The sequence below is a fragment of the Panthera onca genome, chromosome A1 (genome assembly GCF_046562875.1).
Source record: "Panthera onca isolate mPanOnc1 chromosome A1, mPanOnc1 haplotype 2, whole genome shotgun sequence".
In the NCBI taxonomy this organism is placed as follows: Eukaryota; Metazoa; Chordata; class Mammalia; order Carnivora; family Felidae; genus Panthera; species Panthera onca.
Window position 1 is genome coordinate 86878931 of NC_138339.1, and position 15947 is coordinate 86894877.

Genomic DNA, 15947 nt, shown 5'->3' on the forward strand with positions numbered 1-15947 from the left:
TCTGATTTGGTCCTGCCCTGTAGCCAGCTTTTTTCACTCTCCACTGGGTTTTCATGATTTCTTTTTAGGATGCATTATTTTTTTCCCAAGGTCTTCTATTATTTTTGTTGTTAGTCTGTTAAGTGTGTATATTTCAGGGCTAATTATCTTATTACTTATTTAAGACACATATCTGGAATTGGCAATAAGAGAACATTTAAGTGGCGCTTAAGAAGGAAATGAAGGGCAGTTGAGAATGGCCATACTTAGGCCGTTAGATGTTTTTTGGCTCGTGTTTTACAAGCATAGATTTTATGATTTTGTATATCTTCTCAAATATAATTAAACTATTGCCAACTTCTGATCGGTTCCTCTAATGGAAGAAAGCTGAGGTTTGGGTAATATAAAATAGAGGATAGTCCAAAAATTATTAATATTTGACATTTGAATGTTTGTCTACTCATTTTTTCTCCAGTGAAACTTTGCTGAGCATCTTTATAGGCCAGACACTGTGCTGGGCACTGGAGATGTATGTATTCATCTGAATATAAACATGGAAGCCAATTTAGAATTTCATCTTAGAAAAAGTGTTATAGGTACAATTTTAAACAGTAGAAAAGCTAATGAGAAGCTATTTTTCATGCTATATTTCATTTCTCCCAGAAGTCTACTCTTGGTGGGGACTTGATTCTTTTTCTTAGGTTAATGTAAAATTTGCTGTCTCTCAAACTGTCCCTGGAGGAATCCTCCTGGATTAGTGAGTGTCTTTGTATGCAAATTGCATAGAGAGACTTGGGATGTCAACAAAACTGTCATTATGTAGATTAAATGTTAGCCTCTAATGTAATTTCTGAGATAAAATCTAAGTAAGGATACAACAAGTGTTCTGAATACACTAGGAGGCAAATTCTGCCTTTGACAAGCCATGGTGTCTGGTCAGGTGATTAAAATGGAATTGTGCCATTAAGAAGAAATCTCAGTAAGTATGGAGAAGATTTAATAAAACTGAACTAGTGCTCTTTTAGAATAGGAAGGAAGTCACACATAAACCAATAAATAGTATTAGATAACTCTCTTTTGCCTCTCAAAGCTAATATTTCTAAATGGTTACAGTAAAAATATAATAATATTTCTGATGCCTTTAATCATTCCAGAACTGCTCTAGATAGTCAGTTTTCTTTTTTTTAAATTTTAAAATATTCTTATTTACTTTTGAGAAAGAGAGAGACAGAGTGTGAGCTGGGGAGGGGAAAGGGGTTGGAAACACATAATCTGAAGCAGGCTTCAGGCTCTCAGCTGTCAGCACAGAGCCTGAAGTGGGGCTCAAACTCATGAACCATGAGATCATGACCTGAGCTGAAATCAGACGCTCAACTCACTGAGCCACCCAGATGCCCCTGGATAGTCATTTCCTTTTTTTTTTTTTTTAATTTTTTTTAAATTTTTTTAACGTTTACTTATTTGTGAGACAGAGAGAGACAGAGCACGAACAGGGGAGGGTCAGAGAGAGAGGGAGACACAGAATCGGAAGTAGGCTCCAGGCTCTGAGCTGTCAGCACAGAGCCCAATGTGGGGCTCGAACTCACAGACCGTGAGATCATGACCTGAGCCGAAGTCGGACACTTAACCGACTGAGCCACCCAGGCGCCCCTAGTCATTTTCTTAAAGATGAAAGCACAAAGCATCACTTATTCCTCCACTAATAATAAATGGAATTTCTAAAATGCAAACTAATATCTAAAGGTAAAAGAAAACACAGATGACCTATATATTGATGAAGGTTAGAGTACAGAAGTAGAGACCTACAAAGTATTAGTCTTAAAGAGTTGCACACATACTCACACATACACAGTTTTTAGATGATAAAGAAGAGTGAGAGGTGGTTAAACTTCATTCCAATCTATGCTCTTTACCTTTTCACTGCATAGACTCCACGATTAGGTAAAACCTACAAGAGTCTAATGTCATGTAGGAGATATTCACCAGATCTTCCAGCTTAAAGTATTATTCCTTTCATTATATTTGTATTAAGACATCTTCATAAAGTCTCTGTAAGAATATAAATAGAAGGTTGACATGTACAACATACTGACTGTGTAACACAAAGACATTTTTTAGATTAACTAAGTCTTGCTCAGTATAAAGGCAAAGAGGGGTGCCTGGGTAGCTTTGTGGGATCGAGCTCTGCATCAGGCTCTCTGCTGTCAGCAAGGAGTCTGCTTGGGATTCTCTCTCTTTCTCTCTCTCTCTGCCCCTTTCCTGCTCATGCACATGTGTGTGCACACACACTGTCTCTCAAAATAAATAAATAAACTTAAAAAGAAGGAACAAAGGCAAAGGTATGGGGATTCCAGAAACATGGGCATATTTGAATGGGAGCTTAGGGGCAAGGATATGATGGGAAGCTCCTATAGATGGGATACAGTCCTAAAGGAAATAGGAAGTATTCTGGGGAGATGGAAATGGATGCAAGGACTTGGGAAGGTGAGGCTCCATGTGTGGTTCCATCGCTCTGTATGGTGGTCTGTACTGTTGGGAGCCTACCTTGGTAGTGTTGTCACTGCACACTCTCCTATCCATTTTAAGTGGGACATTGAAAATTGCAGAGAAAATAGTTCTACTTGCTTACATAGCTGCTTTGAAGATTAATGAGGTAATGCTTAAAAAGTGCTGGGGATGAAGGGTTCACAATAGATGTTTGTGTACTGAGCCAAGAAGAACTCTTTTTCGGAGTTGGTGTTTTTAAAATAAATGTAAACATCTAGTGTTCCTGGTGCCTCCAACCTATTATTAGGGAGATCTTACATTGGCAGCTGGACAAAACATTGGTATTTGATCCTCTCTGATATTTTTCTCCGTTTCCATGGGACATCCTCCACAGGGATGAGCCGTGTCAGGTTGGGTCAGTCATTTCATACAAATGTAAAGAAAGAAGCACCCAAGCCAGGAGTCTCAAGCATGGCTGCATTACATGGTCATGCTCAAGACCCCAGCACTTAAGAGCCCAGCAAAGCAAACACAGATACATAATGCACATTAGTAGATGTAAGCAGAATGTAATTTCGTGTTTGCATACATAGGAGTTTGGTGTAATTTTGAAAACTATAATATAATCATTCATGGTTTGGTATGGGTTTTACTTTTAATGATGCATTGGTGTTAGGAGTAGGGGACCTTAAGAGTACATAGGGCATCCAAGGTTCATAATCCTGCCTTAGCCAGGAGAAATAGCAGCTGAGAGCCATGAGTGGCTTTTCTTGTGGCTGCAGGAAGAAGTCAGGGATTCTACGTGGGAAGATTTCCTGAGTGTAATCTGTGATTTTGTTCCTGACTTTTTTTTCTCCATGGCAGAGACATATGCTTGATCTATAATTGGGCATTCAAAGAGTAAAACCTGAATCAAGTCACCAACATGAATCTTAATTTGTACCATGGCCTAATGGAACAGCAATGGTGTGACTAGGAAATTGCAAAAGGAATAGCAATTTACCCAAGAGAATATGACAGATGAGAAAGATCTGGACCATCTTCCATTTTATTGAACTACACTGAGCAGAAAAGAGGAGATTGAAGTGTAGAATTGGGGTCTCCATTTTTGTAAGACTGGGAAGTGAAGGTGTAAATATTGTAAGGGGAAAGAAACAAGGCTTCTGGATCGAATAGTTAAAAGTTAGCAAATCTATTTCTTCTTTTCTTCTTAGGATAGGACCTATTTTCTTTAATCCTTGCATTTCTGTTCCCAAATATTGGACTTGGCATTTTAAAATAGAATACTTAGAAATAATATACCAGAAAAGTCTCCAAAAGGAGATTTCTATACCTGTCTTGCCTGTGCAGGATCCTAGGTAATAAATATGTTTAAATATATGACTAATGATATACCATAATCCCAAGCACTTGGGTTTCATAAAGAGGTAACAATTTTTCAGAGAATAAAGAAGATAAAGAAGGAGGTTAAACATGGTAAAGTTCTTCTAATCCTGGGGTTGTTTGGAAGAGGGAAAGTGGATCTCTAATTCTTCCAGGAAACAAAACCAGAAGGCCAGAAGCACCTTTCCTTTTGTTCTTGCCAGTCTTCAAGAACCTCTGCTTGCCCACAGAAAGAAACTTGACAACACTTTGGCCTATAAACACCGCATACCAACTGTACTAAATCTCTGCCCAGCTATTCTGGGTAAGCTAGAGGAAAAATAGCAGACTGCATAGGAGGAAGTTTGGGGGCCCGCCAAGGCCATGACGTACAGGTTTCCAAACAAAGCTATGGCTGAATCAGAAAAAGCATGTCTGAGTCAGGCTCAGCTACAAGGCCTCCTCTTCTGAAATTTCTCAGCTTATTTCACAGGAAGAAGAGGTAGGAATTCACAGTGACTCTCCACCTCTCAGAGGTCATCCAAGAGGCCGTCAAATTGTATTTTGTTGAAGTTTCAGGAAACCTGGAAGGGGATGTTGGTGGAGGTATTCTCTGTACTGTTTTCTTTGCCATTTGGCCATTAAGCAACTCATATACCCTTTTTGGTGAAGCCAAAGGTTCTTGGTGGAGAACTAACGAAAATTACTGATATTTTCTTAATATTGTTTGATGTTTCAACAGGTCAAGTGACTGCTGCATAGCAATAGTACTCACACTGCTGTTAGCATGGAGAAGAAAGAGACTTTGAAAAAGTATTTTTCTTATGTTAGGTTGTTTCCAGTTTCTGGACCTGATAGTTGGATGAATGGTTTATTTTTCTTTTATAATATATGGATCGAATTGGTAGCAGAGTCATCTGTTGGATATTGAATAAAATAACATGTCATCAAATTTCACACTCACGTATATCAATATAGGGGCCTCCCCTTCCTTTCTTCTTTCTTTCTTTCTTTCTTTCTTTCTTTCTTTCTTTCTTTCTTTCTTTTTAGGAAGGATCAAGGTTACATCTGTCAAAATCTCTTGGCTTTTGAGGAAACGTTTTTCTACCCTAAATGGCCCAGTAAATCTTGGATGTGATTTAAACAATCGATGTTTTATAAACATTTTAGGAATATATTTCTTCTTTGTCCAAGAAACATCTTAACCAAGGCTCAGTAAGTTCAAAGCTGTTTACTAATGAGGTGAATACCCATATTGAAATCATAGTGTTAACAATTTAAACTATGAAATTTTTGCATAAAGAAAGCCATATTTTTAAGACCAATTGTATTAGCTTAGGCTGCCATAACAAATATCATAGATTGGGTAGCTTAAGCAACAAAAAAATTATTTCTCACAGTTCTAGGTGCTGGGAAGTCCAGGTCCAATGTGCCAGTTGATTTGGTTCCTAGTGAGAGCTCCCTTCCTGGCTTGCAGACAGCCACCTTCTTCTCCCAATGTCCTTATGTGGTGCAAAGAGAGTGATCTGTGATATGTCTTCTTCTTTTACAAAGACACTAGTTCTGTGGGATCAAGGCTCTACCCTTATGACTTCCTTTAACCATAATCACTCCTAAAACCCTACTTCCAAAACAGTCACATGGGGTCCAGTGCTTCAACATACATATTTTGGGAAGGGCACAATTCACTGTACAGCATCAATGGTAGATAGTGTGAAACCTTTTGATGTAAGTAAGTCTTGATTCAAGAAACAGATCATCCAAGGGCCACAAAGAAGTAGAAAGCTACTTATTTTTAACATTTTCTTTTGGGAGGAAGGAACCTAGAAATATAAAAGGGTACCTCCTTTTGCTGTACTGCCAATATGCATTTTGAATTAAAAGTATGGGATATATGGGGCCCCTGGGTGGCTCAGTTGGTTAAGTGTCTGACTCTTGATTTTGGCTCAGGTCATGATCTCGGGGTTGTGGAATTGAGCTCTGCACTGGGCTGTGTGCTGACAGCATGGAGCCTTCTTGGGACTCTCTCTCCCTCTCTGCCCCTCCCCTGCTCATGCTTGCTCACTCTCTCTCTCTCAAAATAAATAAATAAAAATTTAAAAAAACCCATGGGATATAAAATAGTCATCATTTTAAGAACTTATTTGAATGCAATATTTAATTTGATTTAGAGAACAAGAGAGGGATAGAGGAAGAGGAGGGAGAGGAGGAGGAGAAGGAAAAACAAGGATAGAAAAGAGAAATGTTAAAAAAAAAGAGGGAGAAATTAATGGAGACAAAAGTAGTCTCAGAGAAGGAAGGACACTCAGGAGAAAGAATGAGAGATCCATGTAGAAAAGTAGATGATAGAAGTACATAGAGGGGCAGGATTGAGGATGAGCCTGTGGCTGTCTGACATCGGGGTTAGTAGAAGCTCTGATGTCAAGTTTCTGGGTTCAAAATCTGCCCAGTTATTCACTGTGTGGCCTTGAGCAAATTAATTTCTTTGAGCTCAGTTACTTAATTATAATGCTTATTTCATGATATTATAGTAAGAATTAAAAGATAATATGTAGTGCCTGACAAATAGTGAGAGCTCAATAAATGTTAGTTATTATTTTTACCATTTGTCCTTCTTTGATATATGATCTGTAGCTGTTGTTGATAGCTCCTCACATGGGGATCACACTCAAGTTATTTTGCTCTGTGGCTTGCCACTTCTTCCCCATGTTGTTATAGACTCTGAGTTATATTGCATATGATGTTATAGCAGGTATCTTGGCTTAATAGGGACCCCCCCCACACAACCTACCCCCATGCCCAGATTATAGTTATTAAAGATGGCGTCCTTGATGGCAAGACTGATTTACTGAAGCTTGTTATAGCTGAGTCTCAATAAAGATCTCTTAATGGATAAATATCATTTGATATATCCATTCATGTATTTAAAAGAATGATTTGGCTATTGGATTTGAAGTGCTTTGAATTTATTTGTGTTAAATATGATTTGGGTAAATTACAAATTTTCTTGATAGTAATTTTTTCCTTTATTAAATGGATACTCAAGTTGTTTGTGAAATATGAATCACTAAGTGAATAGAAGCTCTAAATGTGTTTCTGTTTATCTTCCTTTCTTGGCTTTTTAAAATCCCAAGTTCCTGTGTTTGGAGAGAGGCAGTTCCTTTTAAGACTTCGTCTTGTGACCAGAAGCAGAAAGGATCAGTGACCTGCTTTTGAGAAATTTGCAGTTCAGTTTAACAGATGATGTTTCTGGGAAGATGGTCATTTAAGACAGACTTGAGAGAGGCACGTTTCCCAGTCTGGTGTTCCCGAGGCTGTGGCTGTGATGAATGTGGCCTTGCATATGTTTTAGAATTGGTGAAAGGTGCTTAGGTGACTGGAATCATGACAATGGAACCCTGTTTTTTTTATTCACTCGTATTCCTTCTTACTTTCTGTTCCCATTTTTATTTTCTCATGTATCCTCTTTCCCTTGGTCTTTTCTTCTCCCACTAATGCCACAAAGAACATGACATATTTGGATTATAACGTCAGTTCTGAGAAGAGATTCAAAACACGGGCAGTAGAGAGAAGGTTTGGGGACTAACAGAGCACCAAAAAGTAGGCAATTCAAGTACATACCAACTAAGCTATGCTTCTGGTTACTTTCTGCCTGTATTAAGGACTTTTCTAGCAGACACTTTGTATTTTACATGCTGATCTTCTTTCTTTTTGACTTTTAATTTTCTCCCTCTTACTGCTATTGGCCATACTCAAGGTTACATATTCATACACTCTTACCATCCCTACATGAATGAACATACTCCAAACCTCTGTTGTCTGATATATCACACCAGGAATCTCATCGTCTGAATCTTATCCGGGAGGGTGGCAGGATGGGGGACTTAGGGGATAAACTTTGCAAGTTATAGGAGGGCAAGGAGGAGTGTTTGGATTACAGAGTGTGATAGTTCCCTGGAGAACCGTTTATCTTCATTATGACTGTTTGCTTTTCCTGCAAAGCTTCTGTTTCTCCCTTTCTGCCTTCCTCATTTCTCAGTCACTCTGCTGCTAGGATTGGCCTGGCTGTGGATTGCTAGGTTGTAGTTCTGTGTCTGTGTGCTTTTTGCAAGGAGTGTTTCCCTAGACTTGACTTGGTGGCTACGCACTCAGGGATGGGGCTGGCACACTTTCTCTCCTATTGGTATCCTGTTCAATTAGTGTTGCATGACAAGCCCAGGGAGTGTCTACAGCCTCGCCGGGGAGTAACAGCAGAAACCTGCTTTTTGTCGGTGACCCTACAGGGACTTCTCCATCAGGATTTGAATCTCTGGTGCACAACTCACTGCATCTCATTCTCTGCTAATTTGCATCTTAAGCGAAGCATCTTACTTTCTAGTCATCCATATTTATGATCTATCATAATACATGGGTGACTCCTTTCAGTGCAATTTTCCAATGCCATTAGTCTCTGTATTCCAAATTAGGGCCACCCTGATAAATAGGCAAATAGTTTAGCAGATTTCAAACAGGGATTAGATAAACAGGAGTAAATAAGAATAAAATAAGACTTGTAGCAAAACCAACTCAGAAAAAAATGCACATTTTATGTCAACATCTGATCACATTAAATGATATATTAATAGTAACAATAAAAAGTGCCTTAATATTTGTATAGTATAGAAAAATATACCAAGCAATTTCACGTGTATTTTTTTATGTGTGCCCCTCTAAAACCTGTGAAGTATGGCAGAATGGGAATACAGATGGGAGAACTATTAGAGATAAAAGACTTATCAAAAAGTTCCAGAGCAGGTCTGAAACCCTAACCTTTTGTGTCCTCGTCTTATGTTTTTGTCCCTACCACAAGTTGTTCGATAGAGTAATTTTAGAATGGATAAATGTTTAGAAAATGTTGTTCAGGGGCGCCTGGGTGGCTCAGTCGGTTGAGTGCTGACTTCGGCTCAGGTCACGATCTCGCGGTCCGTGAGTTCGAGCCCCGCATCGGGCCCCTGTGCTGACAGCTCAGAGCCTGGAGCCTGTTTCAATTCTGTGTCTCCCTCTCTCTGACCCTCCCCCATTCATGCTGTCTCTCTCTGTCTCAAAAATAAATAAACGTTAAAAAAAAAATGTTGTTCAATCTAACAAAAAGTAATTGAAGCTCCATGCTAGGTATTGTGTTAGATCCCAGGTACACAATGATGGTTAAGAACTGAACTTTCACTTTTCTCCTACTTACTAGTTTCTGCTGACTAGTTCTACACAGGCAATATTCATGGTCAGAGATGGGCCTGGGGCTGTACTATCTGGATACATGATTTAGTATCATGTTTCTTCAACAACATTTCAAGATGAAACTAGCCCCCATGTTAGAGTTTGCATTTTCTACTAAACCAAGAAGAACTTGCATCCTAGCACACACGTTCTGTTCTTAGATTAATGTGAACAGCTTTTCCATGTATTCATGAAGATGAACTCTAAGAAAGGCTAGATGGAATCTCGGCCATCTTCATGTACTGAGACAGATGTGACATTCACTTAACATGTCAAACTTTGGCATGCCTCCAATAGAAAAGCATGGCTCTGGTGGGGGGTGATAGTGTGTGTGAGGGAGAGTTTGGAAGGAGGGGAAGAGGTTTGAAGAAATTATGCTTCAGACTGCTCTTAAGAGACACTGTGGGATTTGTGATCATCTCTTACTGGAAGGTTTTACCCTACTTTGAAAAATGTATTTCTTAACTTGTTGTGACCATCTGATATCTCTCCTTTCTTGTTTGGATGATTGGTAGAGTTCTAATACCATTTTTTAACCCTCAATTCCATTTTGTTAGCATAAAATATGGCTTTCTCCCCTGCTCCTTTCTTGTCTTCTCAAAGGTACAAGTGACCTAATTACTAAAATAAATGCCAGTATATTTTCTGTTCTTATCTTCTTTGACCTCAACATAATAGCAGACAGAAATGGCTGAGCCCTCTTTTCTTGAAACTCTCCTTTTCTTTGAATTCACCAGTTTCTTATTCCACAAGTTTTTCTTTACTCCCATCTCACCATTTTTATTCCTGCTGTGAGCTCGTAATGTGGACACCACTAGATTCAATTCTTTCTCTATACTGTCTGTACACTCATTGGATATTTCATTTATTTCCACTGATTGAATAATTATCTATATAACAGTGTTTGTGACAGATCAGTGACAGTCATCTATACAGATCAGTAGAACCTTGTATATTGCTTGAGACAGATGATCCACAACCTCCTACAAAATAGTCCTTTAAAAAGCCCCCCAATCTCCATTTTAAGAAACAAAGCCCCAAACAACAAAGTTAAAAAAAAGTGTTATCTTTCCCAACCTAAACCTTTTCTTGTTCCTGTATTCTCTGCCTTGGTTAATGTTATCGCCATCTACCACTTTGACTCCTCTCTCACACTTCAATTGGAGTTACTTGCTAGTTCTTTTTTTTTTTTTTTTTTTTTTTTTTTTTTAACGTTTATTTATTTTTGAGACAGAGAGAGACAGAGCATGAACGGGGGAGGGCAGAGAGAGAGGGAGACACAGAATCGGAAGCAGGCTCCAGGCTCTGAGCCATCAGCCCAGAGCCCGACGCGGGGCTCGAACTCACGGACTGTGAGATCGTGACCTGAGCGAAGTCGGACGCTTAACCGACTGAGCCACCCAGGCGCCCCTACTTGCTAGTTCTTAAGTGTCTCTAAAGGCTCCCTTCATCATTACCCGTTTACTATCCTGCTCTGGGCCATCACCACTTTTTCCTTAGATTATTGCACTTAGACTTCTAACTATCCTACAATTAACTTATAATTTTTCACGTGGATATGATTTTGTTTCCAAGTGGATAGTTAGAATTCTTGCAAAAATATCTTAAATTTCCTGTGGTAACCAGGACAGTTTCTTATACCTGGTAGGGACTCAGTAAATATTTGTGAATTGTTTTTTAACCACATTTGGGTTTCATCTGTGTTAAGAATGCTAGAGAAGAAAGTTTGATATTTCCAGTAAGTATTCTGATGGAATTATCCACTGTCTTCAGTCCTAGAGAATCTCCTGGCTAGAATGCTACTCAGGTTAGACCTACTCAGGCTTTTTCGGTGTGGTGGAGATAGGCTTGTTTACTAGGCATCTCCAATTGGTAGCATTAACTTTTTGTTTGTGCTATAATATTAGGCAAATATCAAGTTACATTCTGGATGTGCTCTACTTCTACGTGAATTCTTCATTGAGATTTAAATATTCATGTTTATTAGTATTTACATATTTAAATCAAGCTGCATTATGAGTATGCCGTGCATTATGGGTATTTGCCGCTTCCATGTCAGTTATAAATATGCAAATATAATCTACTTTGCACTGAGGTAAAGTGTCTCTTGGCACTATTGAGAGAACTTGGGTATGAACATGTGATGATAGATGGCTGCAATGAGTTTTAGGTACAGTGGGCTCTTCTTTTATATGTAGATCAACTTCTTAAATAAACAAGAGGGACAAAAATTACACAGAGTCAAAATAACACTATAATTCCCTTAAGAAGTTGTTACATGGGGTCTAGACATGACCTATTGTCTCATTGAGTCCGAAATACCCATATTTTCCTCCTCGTCTTTAAAAAACTGCTCTTCCCTTAGTTGAGAAACAGATGACTAGCTAACTTGTTGATAGGACACACTAACCTCAAAATGCATAGTATGAAACCCCAGACTCATACTCAGCCTGATAGGATGCTAAGGTTATGAGAGACATATATGAAAACTGTGATGACTGAGGGGACACGAAGCCACATCTCCCATTTCTAACATCCCAGACTGTAGGCTCTTTTAGTGTGAAAGCCTCCTCTTTTTAGTGAGGAGAATCGCCTGCCCTCCTTATTTTTTAACTTGTTAAATGCATATTATTAATTTGGCATAAGTTAAATGTGCTTAGACCACGACTCCATTGAACATACAATTATATATGCACAGAATCGATTTTGGACATCCTGAGAATTTTTAAATGAAGTAATTAAATGCTATGCACTGTGTGATTTGTGTTCAGAACACTTCTAACATCTGAAACGACTTTTAACTTTTTTTCATCAGCAATGAATCTTGTACCTAAGACATAAAATCTTTATTATCCTGGAAACTGAAGATCACATGTCTTTATTTTATTATTATTATTTTTTAATAAAGAGGGATGCGTTGCATCTCTCCGTCAGGACCTTGGCCACATTAACACAGACATATGGTATTGCACTCTAAAATACTTCAGCTTCATCAGTTTTAAAAAGGTATAACTATTGAAGTTATTTTCATTGTACAGCTCAGTTTCTTCTGGAATATTGTAATTTTCTATTGAGTAATAAATATATTTTGCCTCAAATTTCTGAATACGTTTGAATAGGTATGTGGGACTCCGAAGGATGCAACATTCTATACTGAGGAATTGCTAATACACAATGAGTTGTAATTATCTAAGTAACTTTTTAACCTGGTCAAATTTTCTTAAAAATAAGTAGGCGTGAGGTTCAGCAGGATCAAAGGTAATTAATGTTTTCGAGCAGTAAGTGTGATAAATACTTGCTTGTTAAGTCAATTACATCAAGACAAAACCTGAATGTGAAGTAAGGGTGTACTACAAGTAAATTGCAAATAGCATTCATGTGACAGATCCACTAATTTGCCACTTGTTATTCCAGCAAGATTTGAAAAATTAGGTAGTTGGAAGTTGGTGTAAGGAACACAATTTACTGCAGAGATGCCCCAAGAGAAAACTTTAGGCCTCTGCTTTGCCTATTGACTTTTGCTGAGTAGTCACCCGGGGTCTGTTTTGAAACAATCTGTGATGGTTCACACCAAAGCAATGATTGTGTAGAAAAATTAGAAACAATTAAACACCCTGCTTCTTGGTAATATAATGCTATTTGCTTAGGATCTGAGAGTACTTGCTTCAGAGTACTGATGGTATTGGCCTAAAATAAGAGTGTAACAGGAAAACCTGTGGAAGAAATGGCAGCATTCCCCATTGAACTGAAATTTAACAGGACAGTGGAGAGATTGTGTGTTCTACCTGACTCAACTTTTAATTTAACTGAGATCTGTAATATGTGTTCTAAAGTTCTTGGTACTTAGTAGAGTAAGTTACAATTCTTGCTTGTATCTATTTACGTGGAGTTAAAAAGAAGAACCAAAGGTGAAAAAATAAAAACTACTGCATCGTTCCTACTTTTAGATTCACATTATCAGGAATGTTCAAGACGAGAGAGTCAGTTTATTTAAAAGTTAGTTATGGTTGGTGCAGGTGGAGGAGGTCCCCAAGGTTGGCTTGGCCGCTGCCCACAGCACAGACCCCAGGGCTCGGCCACTTGCTGGCCACAGGAACACCCTCTCTTGCGCATGCGAGGATCTCATTGGACCCCTCATCTGCTCGCTTCCGATTGGAGGAGCACAGCGATTCCCGCTGCTGGCGGGCTGTCCTGCCTGCCTGCCCCAAACTCGCCTCCGCTGGCTTCTTGCCACCCACTGCCCTCGAGGCGGTGCCCGTCCTGCCTTTGGGCGCTGCTAAGGCGCTTGCGTGTGTGCCCTGAGCCTGAGCATTTAGGGACCTGCCTTGAAAGAGGAAGCTAGCGGGGCCAGAACTAGGGGCTGCGGATGTGTACACTTGGGCTGTAAAGGTAAGATGGCTCCTTTAGGCAAGGGGAGGCTAGAAGGTTACATGAGAGGCTCCTGGGGGTCTCAGTCAGTGGAAACCCTGACTTTTGATTTCTGCTCAGGCCATGATCTCATGGTTCGTGAGATGCAGCCTCGAGAAAGGGGTCTGCACTGGCAGTGTGGAACCTACTTGGGATTCTCTCTCTCCCTCTCTCTGCCCCTCCTCTGCTCATTTTCTCTCTCTCTCTCTCACTCACCCTCTCCCGCCCTTCCCCTCCTCCCCCCTCCCTCACTTCCGTTCACTCGAAGTGCATGCTCTCTCTCTCAAAATAAATAAACATTAAAAAAAAAGAGAGAGAAGGATACATGGCCGAGGCCTAGAGGACAAGAGCCCAGGTGCACTGTTAATTTCCTGGACAATGGGGAGCTGGCCCCTTCTCAAACTTGACTGAACATCTTGTGTCACTGAAGGGCCTATTCAGAACAGCCCTGGGTGCTACTCCCAACGTTTCTGATTCATAAGATCTGGGTTGAAACTCAAGAATTTGCATTTCTAGCAAGTTCCCAGGTGATGCTGCTGCTGCTGGTCCAGGCATCACGATTTGAGTCCTACATATAAAGATGTTTAGAAGGATGTGTCTTATCCTAATAATTTTATTATTATTAGGGATCAAAGTGTGTGTGCTGGGGGACTTTTATTATAATGTTCAATTTTTTGTTTACAGCGAGGAAATGAGCATTTATTACTTGTGCAAAAAAAAAGTTAGTTATGGTTGATAAAATAATATCCAAAGGTAAATATTCACATGATTTATTATTTCCTCAATTATGGGTACTCTTGTTTAGCATTCAAATGCCATGGTTTTCCAAGATATGGGTGTTTTTGACCTTTGACATTTATTGATGAGGAAATTGACAGTGTCTGTGGAGTATGGGGAAAGTATCTCATTGTTATAAGTAGTATTTTTTAAAGTTTGCTTTCCTATCCCGAATACTTAATTTATTCATATATATGTATTTCCTTAGTATCTCATTGACTTACATCCTTGCTTTTGATGACTAGGATTAATTTTTCAAGTTAAGCCAAGTTTCCTTTTCACCTGGGAATTGTTTAGACTAAGCGCTACAAAATATTCTAGAAGATTCCCAGCATGAGTGGAAAAATTTTCAAGACTGAAATTCCCAGAAAAACATTCTAAAATGTGCATAGTATCAGTGATAAAAACTAAACACATTTCTAGAAGAATGGGTCTCTCTGTAACAGGAGAGTGCTTCAACAGTTCTGGCTATTAAGTTAAAACCACTGTGTCACAGACACTTTCCCCTTCTGTTTCCTTATATTTCTCTCAGGCTCCTCCTTCAAAGTTCCCAATGTCACATTATACATAAGAAGTTGAACTAGCACCTGGTAGACCTGACTTTGTCCCCTGCTAGTCACGAGACTCTGATCAAGACAATTCCCCTCTTCAGCTAAAATTAAAATGTTGATCGTATAGGGGTGGTGACAGTACCTCCTATTTTACAGGGTGGTTGTGGGGATTTTAAGAGCTAATGTTTATAAAATACTTGGCACAATGCTTGGTGCACATAGTAAAAGTATACTAACAATTCCTTCTTGGGTCAAGAGCAAGCCTCCTGCTTGTGTCAGCTTCATCAACTCTGCAGCCGTCATCTGTCTGGCAGTAAAATCAATTCGACATCTCCCAGTTTGCTGTGCACATAGAGAAAAATACATCCTCCACACGTTTCCTTTCCTTTCTTTTCTCCGTAACACGTCCTTTACCTGAGTCCCAATTTTTCCTTGCTTAATTGATCATGATAATGTTGAATAACTGAAATGATGATGATCATAAGAGCAACTTAGTTTTGAGCACTTACTATGTATGTGGCAAGAACTGTGCTAAGCATTTTACCTGCCTGCTATTATTTAATCCTCAAAGAATTTTGATCTAAAATAGCAATATATCTATTTTGCAAGTGAATAATATACTTAAAGGTGTGAATAAGCAATTTTTTTCTATTTTTTATAGATAAACTATTAGTATCAGGTACTATGTCATAACAAGATTGTAACTAGGATTGGAATTCGCATTTTTTCCAAGACTGATACAGGAAACCCATTTCTACATAAAAATAACAACAACATCAACAATTAACTTTACTCAGTGTTTATGGAAGACTTCATATTAAAAAGTTATCATGTGCTATCTCTTAATTGTTATGTCAACTCCATGGAGTAGATGCCATTCTTATTCTTATTTTACATAGGAAGAAACTGAGAGTAAGTTTCTTGCCAAAGGTTATGAAGCTGGTGTGTAGAGGAGCCAGATTTTGACCCCAGATACCCTGTTCCCCAGTATGTGTGATGATAGGGATGTATAACGATGGCAGGTAACTTGTATATTTTCTTTAGCACTAACCAAAATGTCAACAACTGCCAGAAAAATCTTTTTTTCCGTTCTTCCTCTCTGTGCTTTTGTAGTCACTCTCTGCTGTGAGC